At 36.7% G+C, this 19,992-nt stretch overlaps 1 protein-coding gene across 3 annotated transcripts in view; it reads right to left on the bottom strand.

Moving 5' to 3' along the window:
• MYLK (myosin light chain kinase) overlaps positions 1-19,992 on the bottom strand; it is a 424,364-nt gene that overhangs the window by 367,557 nt on the left and 36,815 nt on the right. For 2 of the 3 annotated variants that reach the window (XM_074301410.1, XM_074301411.1), the window contains exon 2: positions 836-1,011. The gene's annotated coding sequence lies outside the window, so the exon portion shown is untranslated. Of the gene's footprint in view, positions 1-671; positions 815-835; positions 1,012-19,992 lie in introns of those variants that run through there. The other variant, XM_074301413.1, reaches the window with a different exon arrangement.

Genomic DNA, 19,992 nt, shown 5'->3' on the forward strand with positions numbered 1-19,992 from the left:
CCTTGTTAAAAGGGTTTTTGGTTTGTTTTGTTTTTTTTTTTACAGTAAGAAGCAAAAAGATTTTTGGTATTTAAAGAGACATAGAATTTAATTTTATCAAAGGTCAGATTAGCTCATTACTGGAAGACCACCAGGTAATGAATTTTCTTGGTTCAGAGCAACTCATTAAACCATCTATCCAAGCATGAGATTTAGGTCAGAAGAAGGACCCAAGCCAATAAAACTATGGCTCTTTGGAAACACTGAAGACATGTTTTTTAGAAAGCAGGGAGGTGCAGGGATTGTCAAGAGACAGCCTTCACTCAGATTAGTTAAATTTAAGTCACTTAAAGTGACTTAAAGTGTGGTTTTCAATCCCAGATGTGAAATTATAACTGAATGTGGAAGTCGTAAATTTATGATTTATAATCAGTAAATATTTGGTTTGCATACCTATTTAACATACTTAAATACCATTTTTCAAACCTATATTCTCAAGGTGGAAAGTAGTCATGAGTAAAAAGAGTTTAAGAAGCCCTGGCCTAAGGGAGTTGGTAGAATGCACCTAGTAGATACTCAGACTACAAGATTGCTCTGACTTTTCTCACCATCTAATCAGTCACCCTGGAACCCTGGAGCAGACAACAAATAGTAGAGAACAAAAGCCTAAGCATGTTGTTTAACCCACCCACCTTTGCAGGGATTTGAGGTTGGCTGGTATCCCTTGGGTGGTATATAAAAAAGCCCCTCCACACTCCCAGGAAAGTTGGTCACAGTCCATCCTCTCAGAACAATCTCCTGGGGCAGACAGGCAGAGAGAGAACAACCCAAGCACAAAAAAGCTGTGTCTACTCACCGAGGTCAGGGCTGCAGTTTGTTGTGGCAACCACCCAGGGAAGGCCACAGATACTCAAGGGCCACCTTTCCTGTCAGGTAGTTTGCTGGTGGGAGTGAGATACCTGGAGGTGCTGGGACTCCACTTCAGCTAGAGTGACCACTGCTGTTCCAAGGATAGTAAGAATGGGTCTGGGTCTGGGCAGGAAAAAAGAAACGAGCAACTCAGATAATAACATTTAAGGAGGTCAAAATAACTGCTTCCAGAGGGGGGCGAAGAGGCGGAAGCACATTCCATTAAAGAGGGTGTTTTATTTTATTTTATTTTTAAGATGGATATCTATTAAACAGTTAATTATAAGTACATTATTTTTATCCATTTAATCCATTATTCATTTGATTAAAAAATTAAATTTAAACTTAAAAAATTAACAACTAAATTTCACTTTATAATATAAACCTTTAAAAAAAACACATAAAATACCAACATTTTTGAGACATTTCCTGATTATGCCAGGTGCATCCTGTTCCCATGACTGTGATGCTGATCAAAAGAAGGCACGGGCAAAGGTGCTTTGGGATACCTCCATACTGACCATTAACATTATTATCTTCATAGGCAGAGTTGTGTAGGGGGTACAGTGAAGGCTTTTGAGTCAGGTAGATTTGGCTTCAAGTCTTTCCTCTGACATACACTGTGGGAACTCAAACTCAAATAGAAGTAATATTTACATACTGGCTCAGACAACCACAAATTATCTATGTTGTACTGTATTTTTATTTATTTTTCTTAAATATCTCCTAATTCCAATTTTTGGTTTGGGACTGAATTTGATACCCCTGGCCTAGAATACTGAAAAGGAAAATGACCTGATTTACATGGCCAATATATATGTCAAAGATGGAACTGGATCCCACATTCTGACTCTATCAACTATAACACATGACCTCTTCAGCTCTAAATGACTAAATAGTACTAATATGAGCGATCCTGTGTGTCATTTATGAGATAAGCACTGCAATCTTTAAAACACTAGACAGCTAAACTACCCTTACAAACTATAAACAGGAATTTAGGAGATGGAACAAAACTTTAGTTTTTATAAGGAGTTGTTAAAGGGAGCATAAGAACTAAAGCATTTCACCTTGATAGTGAGCTGGGAAGGAGACTAGAAGGGGCTCAAAGGCCATTAGGTGCAATCTCCTATTTTATAGGTAAGGAAACTGAGACTGAGAGATGTCCTCTAAGTCCCAAGTCAGTGTTCATTCTACCACATCACAGAGAATAAGCTTTGCCCAGGAAGACTGAGAGCTCCAGAGGATGGAAAAACTTCCCAAGTATAAGGGCTGTAAAATACTGGGAGGGTTAAATGAAATGGCTTGTTGGTCAAGACCTTTGTAGGGCTCTATGATTATTACTCTAGTAGTTGGATACTATGAGACCAAAGGAAGGTGAGGAAAGGGGGAAATTAACAGGAGACTAGACATAGAGAGGCAACTATATGCTATTTGAAAAAACAGAGGCCTCAGCAATACCAAAAATCAAATGCAAACACCCCAGGAGGTCAGAGAGATGTTCCCGGGAGAGAAAGCAAGTGAAACAATGCGTAACTTCATCTTCTTCCCCCTCTGTGTATTTTTCCCCAAAGGCAAAAACAAGGCCTTTGCCAGAAATCCATAATTCCTAATCAATTACATATGGTCCTGCCATCAAGTGTAAACTCAACTGGTCACAGGCAAAGGGCCAGCATGCACTACTTCAGGGGAGCTAGTTTTGGCCCCAAGCTTCCTCCTTCGGAATAAGTACAGAGCAGACCTTGAAATTATCCCCAATGAGAAAAATATGCTGGGTGTTTTGGTTAAGGTTTTTTACGGGAGAGAAAGGGAGTAAGAGGAAATATTTAACAGTAATATAATTTTAAACTCTAGTAATTGATCCTCAAAGGGCAGCTAGGTAGTGAGATACAGTGCTGGGCCTAGAGTCAGGAACCTGAGTTCAAGTATGGCCTCAGAATATTTTTTTCTTTGTCAAGAAATCCCCAAATGTGGTCAAAAAGAGTCAGACACAATTGAACTAACATATACAAAGCTGATCATCAAAAGTCCTAATTAATGGTGCATTTTTCTTTTTGCTGAGGCAATTGGGGTTAGGTGACTTGCCCAAGGTCACACAGCTAGGAAGTGTTAAGTGTCTGAGACCAGATTTGAACTCAGGCCCTCCTGACTTCAGGGCTGATGCGCTATCCACTGCGCCACTGAACTGCCCCATCCTTCATTCTTGAAGAGGACCATAACATCAGGGAGATGATGCCATGAATGCAAGTGAATTGGATTTAAGAGAGGGAGGGCTGTGCAAGGTCATCTGCTTCTCTTTCTCCTCCAGAGCCATCTGGGTCCAGTGACCAGATATAGATAAGGATGACTAGAGATGGCCCTGGATACAAAATGATTAATTTAAAAGGCATCTACAGTCTTTATTTGGAGTCACTGATATATCAAAATGGTATTTGTCGAAGTCGGAAAAGTAAAACATAATGTTCCCATTTATGCCGGTTCATACTGGGGAAGGAAGATCAACAACTTTCTCAAACTATGATTTCAGTGCTTTAGTGAGCTCCCCTACCAATGTATGTCAGCATCTAATAAGTCTTAGTGAGCTAATTGTCTAGAGCATTGAGAAGAGTTACATAGCTAGCCTAGGGTCACCCATCATTAGTGTCAGAAATAGAACTCAAATCCATGTCTTTCTTCCTATATTAAAAGGCAGCTCACTTTCTACCATGCTGCCTATCAAAATACATTCTGGTTCTTGCCTCTGATACAGTTGGTCTGTGTGATCAGGGGAGTTACCTATTGTGTAGGAAACTCTCCAACACTAAATTGCAGAAATGCCTGCAGTTATTAGGACTAATCTCTTTATCTAGGAACTTATCTTATTAATGAAATCACAGGTCCAGTACTACTTCCTATCCCTTTTCCAGCCCCAGAACACTTACAGAAGAGTTAAGAGAACTGAATGATGGTAAACCTTACTGTTGATCATTGAGGGTTGGAAAATAGAAGCATACACATGTGCTTCTTTCTTCCGATAGTTCCATAATCAGGAGGACTCAATTAGGAAAAGTTTCTCAGAGGAGATGAGTTCATGAAACATTTTTCAAAAAGGAAGGGCCACTGAGTGGCAGGAAGGAAAGAATGATTAAAAAGAGAAAAAACTATAAGATTTTAACTAAACTAACTCTCCATCACTTTTATTTTTGATTTGGAATACCAGTTATGAGAAGTCCATAAAACCCGAAATTCATCCCATCTACTGAATTCCTTTAAAGTCAGTTCAGGTGTAAATAAGCTGAAGACAAACTTCAGAAGACCACAGATCTACAGTGATCAGCAATTTACTTGGAACAAGCAATAATTTCTGTATGATTTTGTTAGATGACAATGATGGTCGTGTGTATATGTCTATCAACAGTAGTCTTAATAAAAATGTCTGACTTGATCATAAGAACAAAAATTAATTCAAATTAGTCATTTGATTCTTTTATTTTTCATTCTACAGCTTTTAAATTCTAGCATTTAAAGAGCACATTTCAATGACTAATAGAGATATTACAACAGCTGTTGATGTGAGTGTTTCATGAATCATTCAGGCTCATAATGAAACACAATCAGTTTCACAGAAGCAAAGGAAAGCATCAAGTACTTGGGGGGGGGGCGGAGCAAAGATGGCGGAGAAGGCACACTCAAGAGTCTGAGCTCCTTTCATAACCTCATTACCAATTTTTAAAATCAGCCTCAAAAATGGCTCTAGACTGGTAAGGTTCACGAAGATCAGAAGTACAACAACTCACCAGTGGAAGATAATCTGGAATATCGCCAGAAAAGGTTTGTCCTGAGTGGCAGGAGCAGACCAGCACAAGGCAGGAATAGAATAGGGAGCTGGGTGGCCTCTGCGGTTGGCAGGAAAATCAGAGCCTAGGGTAGAGGGTACACTGAGGGACGCCAGAACCTAACAGGATCTGGCTGCGCCCACCCAGGCTCGGATGTGACTCAGCACAGACCATAACACACCTCTTCGTGGCATTCTGCAGCTAGGGGCTCTTGTTGGGGGGCAGTCACACACAGCAGGGGCACAGCCCAGGAGCAGCCTCTCATCTGCACAGCGAGGGGCTCAGCCTGGGGTAGTGGAATCTCCCCAGCTCAACTGCGCTTCCCAGGCAGAGACACTTCCTGTGCGGTGAGGGATAGGGCCACTGCTAATACTGAAAGCAGGTGTTTGGGGGGGAGGGGGGCAGTGATACTTTTGCTGCTTAACCTCTAGCCCCAAGGAGGTCGCTAATCCTCACAGTAGGGCTGTAAGAGCACTTACACAGCTAGACCCTTGGTACCTAGGCCTACTCACTTCCCTGTGGAGCTCTTCCCAGAGCCCTCCCGCAGCTCGATCCCTCCTTGCAGCCCATTAGCAGGACAGCTACTGTCCATATACCCATCCTTGCTCTGCAGAGAAAGCTGGTAACCTCCTTGCCCTGAAGGCAGACCCTAAGGGCTTTTTAAAAAATGAGTAAAAAAAGAGAACGATTGATAGCTTCTATACAGAAAGAGAGTGCCTCCAGACAATACCCCAAATAACTCTCTCCTAGAAGAGACTATTAAAAATCTCAAAAGAGAGTTAGAAGAAAAATGGAGAAAGGAAAGAGAAGCTATGCAAGAGAGTAACAACCTCCTAAAATGTGAATTGGAAAATATAAACAACTTCCTGAAATGTGAATTCACAGGAAGTGCAGGGAAACAGAATTAGGGAATTGGAAAAGGTAAAGAAATCACAGGAAAGTAGGATCTGTGAATTGGAAAAGATAAAGAATTCCCAAGAAAGTAGGATTTGTGAATTGGAAAAAGAAAATAACTCACTAAAAAACAAATTTAGTGAGATGGAAAAAAATTCCATAGAGCAAAATAATTCATTTAAAAATTCAATTGGAAATATACAAAAATAATTTTTAAAAAGCTAATAAAGAAAATAACTCATTAAAAATCAGAACTGAACAAATAAAAATGAATGATTCATTGAGACACCAAGAATCATCAAGCAAAACCAAAAAAATGAAAATCTGGAGAAAAATGTCAAATATCTACTTGGCAAAATGACAGACCTGGAAAATAGATCTAGGAGAGATAATCTAAGGATTGTTAGACTTCCTGAAAATTATGACAAAAAATGAGTCTAGATACTATTTTACAGGAAATCATCAAAGAGAACTGCCCAGATGTAATAGAATCAGAAGGTAAAATAGGCATTGAAAGAATTCATCGAACACCTTCTGAAAAAGACCCTAAAAAAAAGCTCCACAGAATATTGTGGCCAAATTTCAGAACTACTCAGACTAAGGAAAAAATATTACAAACAGTCAGGAAAAAAGAATTCAAATACCGAGGTGCCACAATAAGGGTCACTCAAGATCTGGCTGCCTCTATATTAAAGGATCGAAGGACCTGGAATCTGATATTCTGAAAGGCAAAAGAACTTGGAATGCAGCCAAGAATAAACTACCTAGTTTAGCATTTTCTTCCATGGAAGAAGATGGACATTTAATGAAACAGATGAATTATATATTATAAAGCAGAGGTTACCATTTGGTATTGGCTAAGAAATAGATTAGTTGATCAGTAGAATAGATTAGGCCCAAAGGACAAAATAATCAATACTTTAATAATCAAGTGTTTGACAAACCCAAGTTCTCCAGCATTTGGGATAAGAACTCAATGTTTGACAAAAATTGCTGGGAAAATTGGAAATTAAGATGGCAGAAACTAGGCATGTTAACCCACACTTAACACCAACACCAAAATCAGGTCAAAATGGGTTCATGATCTAGGCAAAAAGAATGAGATTATAAATAAATTAGAGGAACATAGGATAGTTTACCTCTCAGACCTGTGGGAGTGAAATGTCTAAAGAAGAACTAGAGATCATTACTGATCACAAAATAGAAAATTTTGATTATATCAAATTGAAAAGTTTTTATACAAACAAAATGAATGCAGATAAGATTAGAAGGGAAACAAACTGGGAAAACATTTTTACAATCAAAGGTTCTAATAAAGGCCTCATTTCCAAAATATACAAAGAATTGACTCTAATTTATAAGAAATCAAACTATTCTCCAATTGACAAATGGTCAAAGGATATGAACAGTCTATTCTCAGATGAAGAAATTGAAACTATTTCTAGCCATATGAAAAGATGCTCCAAGTCATTATTAATCAGAGAAATGCAAATTAAGACAACTTTGAGATATCACTATACATCTGTCAGATTGGCTAGAATGATAGGGAAAGGTAATGCAGAGTGTTAGAGGGGATGTGGGAAAACAGGAACACTGGTGCATTGTTGGTGGAATTGTGAATCCATCCAGCCATTCTGGAGAGCAATTTGGAACTATGCTCAAAAAATTATCAAACTGTGCATACCCTTTGACCCAGCAGTGTTACTACTGGGCTTATATCCAAAGAGATTTTAAGGAAGGTAAAGGGACCTGTATGTGCAAGAATGTTTGTGGCAGCTCTCTTTGTAGTGGCCAGAAACTGGAAACTAGTGGATGCCCATCAATTGGAGAATGGCTGAATAAATTGTGGTATATGAATATTATTGTTCTATAAGAAAAGACCAACAGGATGATTTGAGAAAGGCCTGGAGAGACTTACATGAACTGATGCTGAGTGAAATGAGCAGGACCAGGAGATCATTATATACTTCAACAACAATACTATATGATGATCAATTCTGATGGACGTGGCCATCTTCAACAATGAGATGAATCAAATCAGTTCCAATAGAGCAGTAATGAACTGAACCAGCTATACCCAGCAAAAGAACTCTAGGAGATGATTATGAACGGCTACATAGAATTCCCAATCCCTCTATTTTTGTCCACCTGCATTTTTTATTTCCTTCACAGGCTAATTGTACACTATCTCAAAGTCCTATTCTTTTTGTACAGCAAAACAACTATTTGGATAAGTATATATATATATATTTAACATGTATTGGTCAACCTGCCATCTGGGGAAGGGAGGGGAAGGAGGGGAAAAATTGGAACAAAAAGTTTGGCAGTTGTCGATGCTGTAAAATTACCCATGCATATGTCTGGTAAATAAAAACTATAATTAAATTTTAAAAAATAAAAAAAGAAAGAAAGAGGAGATAGTAGGAGAGGAGAAGCTAATTACCACAGAAAGAATTTATTTGGGAAAAAAAGGAGAAAGACCTCTTCCTCGGGGACATATAGTTCCCAAAGATGGAAGAAAAGACATTGTATTTCAGGGATGAAATGAAAAAATTATACATATCTTCTGAGTATCTGGAGAATATGTAGGAAAAGATAAAGATCTAAGGTGGTCGCAAGAAATAATGGTAAGAATGCTATAATCTCATATTTTTGCTTTGTGGACTCCCAGTGGAAAATTGCAATCACTGAATTACCCAAATAATTGGCCAACAGGAAACCCCACAAGTTCTTTTATAAACTTCAGATGAACAATTCATCAAAATCTAAAGACCAACTCATAGAGAGTAGCCATTGGATCTCCTATCATTCCCTTTTTTAATCTTGTTTTTTTAGCTCTCTGGGAGCTGTTCTGAGAACTAAAATGCTAAGCAGTGTGAGGGTTATAGCACTGGGCCTGGAGTCAGGAAGATTCACCATCCTGACCCCGGACTCTTAGCTGTGTGGCTCTGGACAAGTCAGTTAATTCAACTTGACTCAGTTTCCTCATTTGTAAAATGAGCTGGAGAAGCAAATAGCAAACCACTTCAATATCTTTGCCAATAAAACCTCCATGAGGTCACAAAAAGTCAAATATGATTGAACGACAAGAAGCCATTTTGGGCCACACTTCATGGGTCAAACATTGTTATCCATGACATGAAGAATAGGAGCAAAACGAAAGTCTATTTAATAACTGTATCTCATCAAAAGAGATAATTATGCAAAATGTTTTAAAGTGATGAGATAATGTCAGTTATTATTATTAGTCCCTATTTAGTCTCTATTTATTTGTTCATTCTCTTTAAACTGCTTGCCCTTTTCTTCCACAATGGAAGCATTTGTAACATGAAAATTTTATTTTGGTATCCATGTTACATTAGCTTCCCCTACAGAATTTTAATCCTGGTGTCTTTTTTTCTCCCTCTGAAATTCTAGAATTCTGTTCTACCTAATTATAGAGTAAATATTAGATGATGTGTGAGTTTTTCCATCTTATCTCTCATAAACTCTAAGGTCTCTTTCTTTCAAGATTTCTATCATTTTATATTTCAGCAACCAATATGTCCTCATTGTTTAGAATCAGATATAGAATAGTTATTTCCTTCATAGCTTCCTATCCCTCCTCCTCCCCACTCTTTTAAATAAAAACACAGGTTTAATGGCTTGTGCAATTATAGAATTCTAATAGCAAAGGGCTTTTGATCAGACTTAGATATTTCATGGAGTGGAATGTAATTTGGAAGCATTCCTTTACACTATTTACATACAAATACAAGACAAACATTAGCAATATATGCTGTAGTTTCATCTGAAAAGAAAATGGGAAAGGGAAGAAATTTCAATTAAAATTCAGTTAAAAAATATGCACTAAACTATATAGAAGTGAAACTATCAAATTATAAGCTTTTTCAAAGTCCTATCTTCCTTAGTACATCATGGATTAAAGAATGGGAAAAAAAGAAGGGGAAAGAAGTCCTGTCTACTCAAAGCAATTTCGGGAACCCTACCTGAAAATTGCAGAATCTTAAGATGATGTGAACCAAGTATTAAAAAAGAAAAAGAAATCAAATATGGAACAATGTTATTTTTATGTTATGACCCTGTTCAGGTGAGAATTAAAATATGCACATGAAAAATCTGGCTATTTGATAAATGCCTTTAAATATGTAATTTCAGCTTGCAATATGTTATGTACACACAAAGAACCAGAGTTCTAAACAATGCATTTTACCAAAATTTCACCAATAGTTCAAATGTATTATCCTCTTATATGAAGAAGAAAAGGCTTTTAGCTCTTAACTCTGAGTACTATAGAATAAAAGACAAAAGCTTTCATCTAACTGTATCCTTTTGGGGTTTGATGATTATTTAGTACACTTGTAAAATATATTTGGATTTTTAGTTGCTTAAGCACAAAACTATCAAATATTCTTCTCAAATAAATGACTCAGTCATTCAAGATGCAAAAGAGATACTTATCTATATATTATAAAGTCCTGCTTCACAGCAATCATCAAAACCATTTGGTATTGGATAAGAAATAGAGCAGTGGATCAGTGAAATAGATTAGGTTCACAAGACACAATAGTCAATGATTACAGTAGTCTCTTGTTTGGTAAATCCAAAGACTCCAGTTTGTGGGATAAGAACTTACTGTCAAACAGTAAGTTCGACAAACTGGGTAACAGGATAGCAGAAGAAGGCATTGACTGATATTTAACACCCTATACCAAGATAAGGTTGAAATGGATTCATGATTTAGACATAAAGGATGGTAGTATAAGCAAATTAGAAGAGCAAGGGAAAGTCTACTTGTCAGATTTGTGGCGAAGGGAGGAATTTATGGCAAAGAAGAACTTGAGAACATTATGAAGTGTAAAATGAACAATTTTGATTACATTAAATTAGAAAGTTTTTGCATAAACAAAACCAATGCAACCAAGATTAGAAAGGAAGCAGAAAGCTGGGGGAAAATTTTTACATGCAATGTTTCTAATAAAAGCCCCATTTCTATATATAAAGAGAATTGATTCAAATTTGTAAGAATACAAGCCATTCCCCCATGGATAAATGGACAAAGGATATGAACAATTTTCAGATGAAGAAATTAAAGCCTTTTTTAGCCATGAAAAAATTCTCTAAATCACTATTGATTAGAGAAATGCAAATTAAGACAACTGTGAGGTATCACTTCACACCTCTCTGACAAGAAAAAATATTAAATATTGGAGGGGATGTGGGAAAACTGGGACACTGATGCATTGTTGGTAGAGTTGTGAAATGATCCAACCATTCTGGAGAGAAATTTGGAACTATGCCCAAAGGACTATTAAAATGCATAACCTTTGATCTAGTAGTATTTCTTTTTCTTTTCTTTTCTTTTCTTTTTTTTTTTTTGCTGTGGCAATTGGGGTTAAGTGACTTGCCCAAGGTCACACAGCCAGGAAGTGTTAAGTATCTGAGGTAAGATTTGAACTCAGGTTTCCTGACTTCAGGTCTGCTGCTCTATCCACTGCACCACCTACCTGCCCTAATCCAGTAGTATTTCTACTGGGTCTGTAGCCTAAAGAGATCATTTAAAATGGGGAAAAAAACTCACATGTGCAAAAAATGCTTGCAGCAATACTTTTTGTAATGGTAAGGAACTGGAAATTGAGTGGATGACCATTAGTCGGAGAATGGCTAAATAAGTTATGGTATATGAATGTAATGGAATATTATTGTTTTATAAGAAGTGATGAGAAGGCTGATTTCAGAAAAGCCTGGAAAGACCTACATAAACTGATGTGAAATGAAGTGAGCAGAGCCAAGAAAACATTATATACAGCAACAAGAAGATTATGAGATGATCAACTGTGATGTATTTGGTTCTTTTCAACAATGAAATGATTCAAGGCATTTCTAATACTCTTATGGTGGAAAGAGCCATTCACATCCAGAGAGAACTATGCAGACTGAATGTGGATCAAAGCATAATATTTTCCTCTTTTTTTGTTTGCTTTTCTTTCGTGTGTTTTATTTTCCCTTTTGTTCCAATTTTTTTTTTATGTTGCATGATGAATATGGAAATATATTTAGGAGAATTGTTTATGTTTAACTTATATTGGATTGCTTGCTGTCTAGGGGAGGAGAAAGGGAAGAGATGGAGAAAAATTTGAAACACAAGGTTTTGCAGGGGTGAATGTTGAAAACTATCTTTTCTTTGTATGTATTTGGAAAAATAAAGTATTATTAATTTTTAAAAATAAAAATAAAAAATAAAGTCATGCTTCATATAAATTGTTTGTGCAAACTCCATTATGAAAGTAAAAAACATATATAAAAAGAATTTAATACAAAATTTTACAAGTCAGTTTGGCTGTTCTGGTCACTACCATCAACTTTCCTAATGCAATTATCTATAAGTAACCCCCTTGTTGAACTGTCAACATTACATACAACATATTTAAAATATCATTCTGTGACAGTTTACAAGTCTCATTTGTTGTATGTGACACATTGTATATAGTTGAGAGGAAAGAGAGATAATCAGTGAAGAAAAACAAAGCTTCCTATCCCTTTTGAGAAATGAAATTTAACAAATCAAGAATATAATTGGATGCTAGCAATTTGGGGGAAGATAGATATAAATTAGCATATTATATCATATAACAAGATAAATTCAAATGAAGAATCTTGATATTAAAAATCATAGAGTTTTATTTTAAAGAAGACTATGAGGTTATAACTTTCAATTGTGGATAGGAGAATTCACAAATAGTACACAGGAGTAAACAACAGTAAATTCATTTATTAAAAATGTTTTTAAAACTTTTACACAAATCTATAAAAATAATAGCAAATATGAGTGAAGGAAGAAGAAGAAGAAGAAGAACATTATATATAAAGTACCAGCAAGGTTATGAGATGATCAACTATGATGAAGTTAGCTCTTCTCAGCAATGTGGTGATCATCAAAGACAATTCCAATAGACTTGTGATGGAAAATAGTATCTGCATTGAGAGAGAATTATGAAGACTAAATGCAGATTGAAATATACTATTCTCACTTTTGGTGGTGGTTATTTGTTCTTTCTTTCTTGTAGTTTTTTTCCCTTTTATTCTGATTTTTCTTTCACAACATGGGTAATATAGAAATATTTTTAACATGACTGTATAAGGAGAACCTATATCAGACTGTTTGCTGTCTTGGAGAGAAGGAAGGGAAGGAAGGGAAGGAGAAAAAATTTGGAACTCAAAAGCGTACAAAAATGATTGTTGAAAACTATTTTTACATATAATTGGAAAAATATTGAGGGGAAAAAAAGAATAATAGCAAATACGGAGTAAAAAGATACAATTTTCAAAATTAGAAACAAAACTACCCATAACCTCCTGAAAAACTAATTATGATTACTGTAATCAGGGAAATGTCAATGAAAACAGCTCTGCAGTATTGCTTCCTAACCATTAAATTTGCAAAGATAAACAGAAAACAATATTATAAGAGTTAAAGAAAGACATTATTACTAGTGGGATTATAAATTAGTCCAAGAAACCAATTTGGAAACAAGTAAATAAAATTATTAAACTGTTCATACACACATTGATCAAGAAATTCCACTACTGAAGCAAGTTAGTGACATTACAAAAGAAGCCATATTGCACTTTGAGAAAGGATGAAGGGAATAGTGTTAGAGAAATCAAGGAAGACATATATGAATCATTGCTGAGTGGAGTCAGCTGAACTTGGATAATAACTGTATTATAACAATAACATTGTCAAAAAGAATGATTTTGAAAGATTTAAGAATTACTCTGATCGATACAATAATTAACCATGATTGCAAAGGGCCAAGGATGAAGCATATTAGTTAAATCCTGACAGAGAGTTGATGGTCTCAAGATGCTTGAAACACATTTAGGAACGTGGCCAAAATGGGTCTTGGTTTTGTATTGACCATGCATCTTTATCACAAAAGCTTTGTTTTTATAATTTCCTTTTTTCTCAATGCAAGAGGGGGAAAAGAAGAGGGGAAAAAAAGTGATAATTTAAAAATAAAATTTAATTTAAAACACACACACACACACACACACACACACACACACATCAGGAAGCAGGTCAGGAAGCCATAAAATACAGAATGGGAACAATCAGGTTCCAGATGTTAAGGCTTACAAGAATCCAGAATGACAGGTAACTCCAGGCAAGAGCAGCAGCAATTAAAACACAACAATGAACCTGATCTCTAATAAAGGGCTGTGAGTCTTAATTAAGCCTTTTAAGCTTTGCATTAAAGAAGACAGAAAGTGGGGATCAGGTATGGGTGGTCTAGAGCCCATAGATAGGCAAAATATATGCAAAACTTTAAAGCACTAATAAAAGCTAATTATTATTGTTGCTTTGGCAGTCTTAGAGCTGGCTGGAAGGGGAGAGATCAGAGGACCCAGGTGCTTTGAGCAGTGGACAGAGCATCCCCACACATAAAGGGAAGTTGAATTAAAGGAAACCTCCAACGGATTTCTGCCACAGGTTTGAATAAAGACCACTTCCTTTTCCTTTGTAGACAGTCCCCCCTGGAGTCCACTTTAGTCCAGGAAGAAAAAAACAAAAGCCCCACAGGCAAGAGATGTGAAGGAGAAGAAGCTATTCAAAGACCCTAGCCCTCTTCTTCTATCCCTAACAACAGCTGGGATCTCTCCGAAAAAATTATAGCTCCCAAGGAATCCCTCAGACCTGGCATTCTCGGGCTTCTAAGTCACTATGGAAACGAAGCTGGGATGCTTTGCTCTAAATGAGGAAGTTTATCCCTTTAAAATATGCTTCTTGAGTCAGCGACAAAGACATTCATTGAACCTCAACTAATCTCATATTCTCTTTGGAAATTATTCCCTCAAAAGGCTCTTTTCTCTCTCCCTGCATGAGCCACCTAGGTTTCTCCTTCCCATCCCCTAAAAAAACGTCTCTCCCAAGCCAGGCTAGCTTTTACCTGGTCAGAAACAAAACCAGAAGTCTATATCTATGCAGTCCCCCTCTTCAGGAGGGTAGTAAGGCATAAGCCTATGGCTAGAAAGCAACAAGGGAAATAAGAGGAGGGAGAGGAGTAATCTGCTCTGCTGACCCTTTTCCAGAAGAAAAGAAATAGTTAAAACCTGATGCTCTGTTCTCATGGGATGTCCCCAGTCTGCTCTAGGAAAGATGGAGGTCTCTCGCCCAGGTCCTAGATCTCTTCTACTCATTCCCAGAGTGCAATTCTGCTTCACTTAAGTCCAACTCATACACAAGTCAATGAAGGATGAACAACAATAACAGATGTAGCTTTTCTAAGTGTTACTTCATTCTGGAAATATCAGCATCTCACATTTCTATGATGTGCTATGGCCACAAATTGCATTTAAACACATTCAATATTCATTAAAAACAAAAACAAAAACAAAACTATGACATACAAATGTAATTATTCCTATTTTATAGTCAAAGAAATCAAAGCTTAATTAAGTTTAGGAATTTTCCTTAGGCCATACCATCAATGACAGGAGGAGTTGGTACATAAACTTAGATCTTTTTATTCCAGATCTAATGTTCTCTGTACTCTATCACATCTTTCTTACTTTTAAAGTAAGGTGGATATCTGTTATTATGAATAGCTTAAATAATAGAGATACCAAGAAAATTTCTAACTTCTGCTTTTACTTCCCCTTTCTACATTCCAAAGATTCTCTATGGTTTAAACCACATCTGGGCAGTGTGTGGCTACCCATTTTTCAGAGTTCACTGCTTTTTCTTTAGAGAAGTGAGAATTCTGTCCTCTTTGATTGCTTTTATTAAGGGAGATAGCATGGTATCCTAGAAAAGGAATGGGATCAGAAGACAGGAAACCAGGACTGTGTAGCTCACAATGTAACACTCACTAGGTGTTCAACTTCAGAAAAGTCAATTAACTTCTCTAAGACTTAATTTATTCATCTGTGAAGTAGGACAATACAACATGATCTTTCTATAGATCTGTACTAGGCAGGTAGACCAGAAAGGTAGCCCGATGTAGTGGGAAGGGCTCTCAACTTGAAGATGCAGGATCTGAGTCTGAATCTTGATTCTGCCTTTGATTAACTATATATATATATATATATATATATATATATATATATATATATATATATATATGATTGTGGGCAAGTCAACAGATAGAGGGTAGAACCAAGTTCAAGTCCTGCCTCAGACACTTAGTAGCTGTGTGATCCTGGACAACTTTTTATTTGCCTCACTTTCCTACCAGTAAAATGAAGATAATAATAGCACCTACTTCCGAGGTTGTTGTGAGGATCAAAATAGTTATAAAGCAATTGGTGTCCAGCATATAGTAAGTGCTATACAAAATTTGCTTTTATTGCTATTATGTAAAAAAAAGATTTTTACTAAACTTATGATCCTTTCTCACTCTACAATCTATGATTCAATAGTAAATGTCTAGTATTCTTAGTTAAAAAAAAAAAAAGACGAGCTATTTATTCGTTGGGTACACACAAATTTAGTCTCATCCTCAGAGACTATGCCATGAATAAGGACATGTGAAAAGAATATATTGATAGCAAATGACAAAATATAAAAGCAAGACATAAAATAGGACAAAGGTATAGTATGTATTACGTAATGTCAGAAGCATCCCAGATGCTGAAGTGGTGAAATCATTTAAGGAGGCAGGAAGAATAGAAGAGGAAGATGGAAAACAAGGAAATTATATTTTGCACAGAGAAATGAAAGAGTCTCCACTCTAACTCTCCACCTATGCTTGAGACATAAGATGCAACTGTTACCAGTAGCATAGTCCTCTACTGGAACAAGACTTGATTATCCATATGGCAATTTGGCCAAAGGGGAAAATCTATGAAATCCTCAGGACTGGTCACCATATTGTATATTTACATCCTATTAAATTTCTGAGGATAAAAATAAAGAAAAAATGGCCCACTCCCAAACATCCTTTCCCTTTCAATTTCACCCTATTTCCCCTCCCACATTTTCTTCCTGCTTGGAAACAGCAATTATTGTTATCAGCAGAAGTTTCTCTTTTGCCTTTACAAAGAGCAGGCAAGGAGATAAATTAAAGAAGTTGCCCCCTTGAAAACAAAATGTCCAGAGAAGAGAGAGTTGTCCAAATACTCTTTACTTTCCATGGCATGTTGAAGCTGAAATGGGATTTAAGAGTTCATGACCCTTAAGAGTGTGACCTTCTCCTTTCATAGGGGAAGAAATGGAGGCTTAGGGGTGAAGGAACTTCTCCAGAGTCACCCCAGGAATAGATGACAAGATTCCAAATCAGGGATTAGGACGCCAAGTCTAATAACTTTCCCTGCCACTGTTCTTGCCCAACCACATCCTGCTCTACATTCTCTTCCTCTTCATCTGCATTTAAAGGAATACAGTTATCAGCCCCCTCCTCTCTCAAAAAGCTAATGGAATAAGCTACAACTCCAGCAGCTGACTGGACCTTCTTCCCAAAGTAGCTTAAGCCCCAAATCTAGATAATCCTAATGGTAAACATTACCCAGTCATGGAAATAATCTCCCTCTTTAGTCAGAAGTCTAACAACATTATTGTAGTTCTAGATCAGAAATTTAAAGCAGGGGTTCTTAACCAAAATATTAAAAAATAAAAACAAGTTATTGAAAACAAGTTCAGGTTAACCGTTTCAATACCACTGGCTTCCGTTGTAATCCTGTGTGTTTTATTTTATGTATTTAAGAATCTTATTTTGAGAAGGGTTACAGAGATTACATCCAAGGGGACCATGACACAAAAAAGATTAAGAACATTTAGAGTCATCAAGTACAAACTCTACATTTTACAGAGGGAGAACCTGAGGCCCAAAGAGATTAAGTCCAAGGTCACAGAAGTAGTAAGTAATGATTTGGTATTGAAACCTAGATCCATGCAGATTCCTCTTTAAAAAATTTTTTTTAAGAAATTGCTATAGGAAAGAAGCCACTGTGGGAAGAGATCCTATGTCCCCTTCAATTTTACCATTTAATTTTTTTTTTTTTTAATCTAAGGTTTTAGGTGAAACAAAGGTACAAGAGAATCATAAGGGGCCAAAGATCATCTAATCAGATCTCCCATCACAGATACATTTTTACAAATGAGGACATCAAGGTTCGGAAGATGTGACTGCCAAGATCCCATAAATTCAAGTGGGTTTCAACTATCAATGGGGGCAATAAGAGAGGAGGTGAAGCAGGATTAAGACTCAATTCAACTGAACTAGCATGTATAAAGTAGCTATAAGTGCATGGAACTGTTCTGGTCCCTCTCACTTGTTTCTTCTCCCAAGAGGAAAGATTTCCAAGGGAAAAAGGAAAAGGGAAAAGGGAAGTCAAGCATGGAAGCAAATACACCAATTTGCAAATACCATAAACTCAGTCCTGAGCAGGATCTCGGTCATAGTTACAAGAAAGTTAAAGATGGAAGGAGTATTTAAAGGATATCTGGATACCTTCATTTTGCAGTTAAAGAAAAATGAGAATGTTGAAAAATTACCTATGCGTATGTTTTGTTGATAAAAAGCTATATAAAAAAAAAAAAAAGAAAGAAAGAAAGAAATGCACATGTTTAACCTTTAGAGAATTGCTTGTTGTCTTGGGGAGGTAGGGGAGGAAGGAAGAAAAATGATGAATGTTGAAAATTATCCTTGTGTATATTTGGAAAAATAAAATTGAAAAAAAAAAAAAAAGAAAAGAAAAGAAAAGAAAAATGAGACTACTAAACAGATAACAGAGCCAGGATGGGAACCTTGGTCCTCAACTCCAAACTCAACAGCTTTCCAACATCTCAAGAAGTCAGCCCTCACTGGCTCAGCCAATCCTCCCTCAATGCAGGCTTTTCCCACCTTATACCATGATGTTGGGATTCATTCTAACCAGCATGTTTCATATTTTGGACTTCCCCAACATTGCAGGTGAGTAGACCCGCCATTGTATACTGGGCTGGGCCATCCATTCTCTAAGATGATGTCAGTTAGATATTCCTAGAGCTTGGGTTCAACCCCCGTGTCACTCACCTGCCTCTGAGAGAGTTTGGATTTTAAAGCACTTTACTCCAGACTACCTCTCCAGTCTGGGCACATCCTACCTACTCCTCTACGTGCCTGCTATTCTGGTCAATTGTTGCCAAGGCCTGCAACAGCTTTCCCAAGATTAGCTATCATCTCTGATGAAGAAGCTAAGATCTGGCCCAGAACCACTTAGTATTGAATTGAAGTGATCCATGGTCACATAAGTGACCAAGTGAAGACTTAAACTTAGGTTCTCTAGCTTGTTATAGAATGCATTTTCCTTCAATCTTACTGTTTTCTTCAGTTCAACAAAGATTTGTTAGGCTCCCAACATGTGCTAGGGATCGTGCTAAGTGATGGGGACACAAAGCAACTAACCAAACAGTTCCTATGTCCTTCTAGGAACAATTAAAAAATGCACATGAGAACATCCATACAAAGTACATATGAAATAATTTCAAGAGAGAGAAAATGATCACAATGATAATTGGAAGGAGAGGGATCGAGAAATTCTGGCTCTGTAGCTAGCCCCTGATTTGGGCTTGAAGTGAGGAATTCTAGAAAGCTGAAGGTAAAGGGAAGAAGTGCCTTCTAGACTTGGGGACTACTTGTACAAAGGCATGAGGCAGCAGATGTGGGATTTCGTGATTAGCAAACTGAAACAAGATGTGTAGCATATTTATGAATGGGAATAAATGAAATAAATATGGTAAAGAAAATGGTAGGCCTCCAAACCTTCTCCCATTCTTGTGTCCCTTTTCAAGCTCGCTCTCTCTCTCTCTCTCCATCTTTATTTCAAAGATCATGTTTAACTCCTCCAAGGAGACTTCCTTAATTTTAGAATGATGTCTAAAATGAAACCATGTGCCCATTGTCATATGATACTAAGTGTGAGATGGACAGAGCCTTCAGTACTCACTACACTGAATCTGGTAAATTTTGGGGTGCTTTAAATTAAAAATTAAAAAGAAATTAAAAGTAAATTAAAAAGAAATCTCAGAACTATAACACTTCCTATATATACTTACTGCCTTCTCCATTAGAATATAATTCACTTCATTTCTCTGAACTTCAGTTTTCTTCCCATAAAATGACATGTTACATTCAATATAAGAGGGTAAGAGCCTTCCCAGTTAAAGTTTTGTGACCTTATACTACTTAAGAGTAGGAACCAAATGTTAGAGCTCTCTGGTATTCCCTCAGTGTAGTAGTATTAAAATGCTTTGTATACCCAATTGCTATGTTGTTGACTGGCTAAAGTCATTTTTTTTCTCTTTGGTTTGTTTGCTGCATACTTAAAAAGTCTTGGCTGTGAATGAAATTCAGCATGGAAAGTTCTGACTGTACAATGCTCGCTGTGCTGGGAGTGGAGGAAACGCCTTTCA

The sequence above is a fragment of the Sminthopsis crassicaudata genome, chromosome 3 (assembly GCF_048593235.1).
Source record: "Sminthopsis crassicaudata isolate SCR6 chromosome 3, ASM4859323v1, whole genome shotgun sequence".
NCBI lineage: Eukaryota > Metazoa > Chordata > Mammalia > Dasyuromorphia > Dasyuridae > Sminthopsis > Sminthopsis crassicaudata.